This window comes from Penaeus japonicus, unplaced genomic scaffold, assembly GCF_977035675.1.
Source record: "Penaeus japonicus unplaced genomic scaffold, GWHDUDI00000001_assembly GWHDUDI00000043, whole genome shotgun sequence".
Classification (NCBI taxonomy): Eukaryota; Metazoa; Arthropoda; class Malacostraca; order Decapoda; family Penaeidae; genus Penaeus; species Penaeus japonicus.
The window spans coordinates 1,846,283-1,851,554 of NW_028234445.1; the positions used below are offsets into that span (position 1 = coordinate 1,846,283).

A 5,272-nucleotide genomic window follows, 5' to 3' on the forward strand; every position below is an offset into this window, starting at 1 on the left:
GCTATCTCACACTAACTCTCCTCTTTCTTAACCATTGTTCTATATCTGTCCCTTTCCTCTCCTCCTTTCTCTCTGTCATTTCGTCCTTCTTCCTCGCTCTCTCCTGTGCATACCTTGAGTAATACAATCTCCTCTTCCTTCTTCTTCAGGTCTTCCTTCAGGTCTCTGGTCTCCTTCTGTAGATTCACTGTCTCGCTACTTTTCACACTGATCTCTCGCTCTCTCTGCTCATGCTGCTTCTGGATGAGTAAGGAAAAAGTATCATAAGTGTTCAAAAAGACAAAGGAAATGAACTTTCTCTCTAACATTACCTCTCTCTCTCTCTCTGTCTACTTGTTCATTATCTAACTAATTTCTTGCTCTTCCTGCTCATGCTGCTTCTGTATAAGGTAGGAATAGGTATCATAAGTGCTCAAAAAGACAAATGAAATGAACTTTCTCTTTCTCTCTCTATCTCTCTATCTATCTATCTATTTACTTGTTCATCATCTAACTAATCTCTCGTTCTTTCTGCTCATGTTGTTTCTAGAGAAGGGAGTGGCAAGCATATCATTATTGCCTCTAACATGATAACAAGTCATTTCCTTCCTGACATTGTTGATGGATGGAGGGAAAGCTGAGAACCACGAGATAAGGAGATTGGAGTCGTAAAAGAATCAAGCGGATCAAATACTTATAAAAGATTAGCCGTCATCAAAACCCTTATATTTTGCTTTGAATTTCATCCTAAATACTTCCCTAGTTCACCCGGTCTCTCCTCATCTATAAATGTCTGCCTGTCTGTCTGACTATCCTGCTTTCTGCACATCTCCAGTCCACAACAAAAGAAGGAAAATTCATAATGGATTTTAGAAAGGTTTTCGTTTGATTATAAATGGTAGCTATATTTTCTGTCATTCCACTGATCATTCCCCATCGTTTCATTATCCTTTTGATTTCTGTTTTTTGATACCTTTTCTCTATGAAAACTCACCTTCAGCACTTGGATTTCTCTTTGCAATCTGATCCTTTCCTTCTCGGTTGCTACCCACTTCTGCATCACGTGTGTCTGAAAGTAATCAATATTCAACAGATAAATGCATTAGCATCTTAGGTCCAATTATATAAACAAAAATCAAAATTTAGAATCCTTTTGTGATTTAGTTACAGTGCCACTCAGCAACCATGGCACTGCCCATGATGCACAACTTTGAAAACCAATGGTGACAGAGGAAGGACCACAGTCTGACCAATACAATCTCTTACCATGGACACGCTTTGGAAAAGTTCCATGCCACGGCTCTCTGTGGAGGAAGATCTCGGCATCAAGTCCTGCGGAGTCCTTCCAGTCTTATTCTTCTTGTACGTGGAAGCCCCAAATTTCATCAACGTGAATATAGCGAGGAGATGCCTTTGTGAAGCTGCTTTGTGGAGGGGCGTGTCGCCTTCAAAATCTGCAGCGTCCACGTTGGCCCCGCCCTCCCGAAGGACTTCCAGCACTGCCGTGTGTCCCTTCCAAGCTGCCTTGTGCATTGCTGTCTCTCCTGAAGGTAAACTTGACTGTAGAACTTGTCAATGTTTAAATGTTGCTCTTCAGTGAAACACTTGTTTAATTTTCTTATTTTCATTTTTATTCAAATTTGTTCAGAAATAAGTGAGATGTGAATATATAATGATAAAGATATGATATATATTTAAGAATATATTATATAAATCAAGATATATATATGATGATGAAATATGACAATAATATTGATGACGACAATACACACACACACACACACACACACACACACACACACATATATACACACACACACACACACACACACACACACACACACACATATATATATATATATATATATATATATATATATATATATATATATATATTCATACATAACAAAATATTGATAGAAGTTAGTTGATAAAATGTAAAGATAATTGAGAATAACTTAAGAGGATGATAATATTACAGCATAATAAAGGTTAGTTACACAAAACAATATAATATCTCTAAAAATAATAATGAAAATAACCAAGATATGTATACAAATTAAGGTAAAAAATAACAAGTGTTAATATAAAACAATGGTAGAAGTAATGAGGTAGGACAATCCCATTAATGGAACATAATGATAATGGATGATGAGCATGAAGATGAAAGGGAAAGTAGAGAACTGAGAGGGATAATGAAAAGAGAAATAAATCTGATGAAGTGTGGGTGAAGGAGAATTGTATCAGAAAATGAAGTGACAAAGATAGAAGAATTATAAAGAGAATCGTAAAGTGGACAAAGAATATAGGTAGAAGGGAATTATTACAGATTATAGTTACAAAGAGTAAGGAGAAGGTAGAAATATTCCAGAAGAGAGTATAGAGTGATAAAGATTAAGGAGAAGGAGAATTATACAGAAAATATAGAGAAAACAAATGAGTAGGAGAAGGAGAATTATAAGAATATAAAAACATAGTAACAAAGATACTAGGATAAGGAGAATTATACTAGAAAGTATGGGAGTGACACAAGAGTAGGAAAGAGAGCTTATGACGAATGGATCTGAGACTTGCGAGGACAAAATTAAAATTAAAAACTGTGGGTGATGATGTTAATGAGAATCAAAATGAGACGGAACTGAGTGTGGGAATGAAATTTGTCAATGTTAATATACATGGCAAACATTAGGGTGGTGGTGGTTGTGGATAAATCGTAATGTTCTTATATTAATGATAATAATGCCAATGAAAATGATTTATGATTAATACATACAGGAAATGTTAACCATTATGAATAAAGCAAAATGACTAATAAATGAAATGAAAGGATGGAAAATGAATGAGATAAAATGAGTGAAATGATAAGATACATGGAGAGAAGGCTCTTTTACATAGAATGAGATCAGCATGATTTGATAATGATTATGATCATATATAAATATTAATGCATAATCGGATGTCAAATGATAGAAGGAAAATAAATGTTGGAGTTACGATTACCATTAACATCATATTTATTTGAATGAAAGAAATTATGCTATCATCATAGAGAATAATTTAAAAATTTGTGGTAATGTCAATCTAACTATTTTGATCTTAATTGATAATAATAATGTTGTTATCGTTATCTATTAATGTTTTTTACAGAATCAGAATAATGTTATGTCCTTATTCTTTAGTCATTATCATCATTTAATTAATGGTTTATTATTTTAATATCATTATCAGTATGATTATCAAAACAAAATAGTAATTATTCTTTTGTATATGAACTTATAATAGTGTATATTTCATTGGATATGTTACCTTTGTACTTAGCAAACATAAACTTAAGTTGCGAGAAGAGGTATTTTGTAAAACGAATGCTTAAGTTGGCATCTCTTAACTGAACCAGCACCTGCATAACCATTGATTGTTGCAAGCAACTGTGAAGCAGTGACTTGGTGTTTGTCAAGAAGGAAGTACAAGGATGCTCATCGTGTTATCCTCATTGTCAATTACCATCATGATTATCCGACACTGTATTAATCTATGAGTGATAAAGACCTCACAACTACAAGAAAAAGCATGTACGAAAGTTAGAATAATTAAAGATTTGGATAGAATAAAAGGGATCTTAGAATTTACGTTGTTCGTTCTACTGTTTAGTAATTAAATAAATACACAAAGAATACCTCATGTTAATAATTTAGTTACCACCCCGAATGAATGTTTCTTTATATCAATATGCGCCATCCCTACACGACGAGCAATATTACAAAGTGTAATGTAAATCAACCACTTCTTTCTACTCCAGGGAGATTATTCATCTTATCCCACAAGAATATACACGCTTATACCATAGCTGTGTTTCTCTGATCCCCACATCAATTATTCTAATACATTGACAAAGCCAAACTTCGTTAATATTCACGCATAAAGGAGATGACATCTCACACTCACCTCAAACAACAGAGAACAAGAACAAACAGGATCAGCAGCAAATTATCATAATGACAAGAGGAAGGATTACATATTGATTAATAAATTTAAATAGAAAAAGGAGTAATAGGAATTAATAAAATAAATGATAACTCACCTAACTACAACAATAAATAATAACAACAGGGACAATGATATCATAAAAAATCATATATATGAAAAAATTAGAAGTACAATGTTTGTAGGGGATAATGATATCAAAAATGAAAAGAGTAAAAGAGAAGAAAAAAGGTGAATGATGAAAAGTGACAATTACATACATCTCACAATAATTCTTGAAATACTAAACAAATGTAAACTATGAAATAAATAATATATATAGTAGTATATGATAATTGAATATTTTATGATAAAAACATAACATTTGAAATACATATGATAAATATATTAATAATAAGTGACATTACAAATAACTCCAATAAATAACTAAAACATAGGAATGGAATAAATAGATAAAGAATAATGAATGATGAAGAAATACGAAAACCTGATGATAAAGAATATCCTTATAATCAAGAATATGATATCATAATAAATTTCCATCAAAGACAAAATGAAAAAGGAGAAACAAAAGCAAAATTCTTTTCTGCGCCCTTAAAAGGAAGTCACAATCGCTTTCCAATCCGACTTACCAACATCATTAGCCATTAGGCGTTCACATTCTTAATTGTTCTCGCCCCTCTACGAGGTAGCGTCCTGCAACGCCCTCTTGGCCGTTTCTCCTTCTGAAGCACAGTGTAAGAGGGAGTCCAACCTGAGGAAAGATGCTTCTGTTAGACGTCTTTTTGTATAATGAGCGTGAGAGGAAGTGAGGATGACAATGAGAAGGTGAATGTGATGCGAATAAACATAGAATGGTGAATTGAGTGAGAATAGACAAGTGTAATGTGAGTGATGAGAATGACAGTGAAGAATGGTGGAATGCGAGTGAAAATGAACTAGATGGTTAAAAATGATTAAGGTGATAAGGGATAAGGGCATGGAATAGTAATGCATATCTGATTATTATTAAAAAATATAAGGTTTGGAGTGCAAATAAAAGAAAGATTACTAGAAAAGTAACATTAGAAAAGCATAGAAATGAAAGGTAAACAAATTGTATATTGAAAGAAGGAAATATTTAATGAAAATGAACGTTTGATAATCATTTTATCAAAAAAAAGAAAATATATATATATATATTATAAATTACGGACTATGAATAATTTAGTAGTATTGTAATTTGAAGATTGATTGTTTTATTAATTTACGATTTACGAAGACCCATTGCAATAAAGAACTTAGTCATGATAGCGATGATATGATAGAAATG

The 5,272-nt window shown here is 32.5% G+C and overlaps 2 protein-coding genes and 1 long non-coding RNA gene across 3 annotated transcripts in view; 2 read left to right on the forward strand and 1 right to left on the reverse strand.

Annotated features, from left to right (window-relative positions):
* The window catches only part of LOC122246354 (uncharacterized), a 1,434,769-nt gene that overhangs the window by 1,046,111 nt on the left and 383,386 nt on the right, over positions 1–5,272 (forward strand). The gene's annotated exons all lie outside the window — the stretch shown is intronic.
* LOC122263496 (uncharacterized) overlaps positions 1–5,272 on the reverse strand; it is a 1,386,165-nt gene that overhangs the window by 774,448 nt on the left and 606,445 nt on the right. The window lies entirely within an intron of this gene.
* Positions 1–5,272, forward strand: part of LOC147466573 (uncharacterized) — a 277,312-nt gene that overhangs the window by 56,582 nt on the left and 215,458 nt on the right. The gene's annotated exons all lie outside the window — the stretch shown is intronic.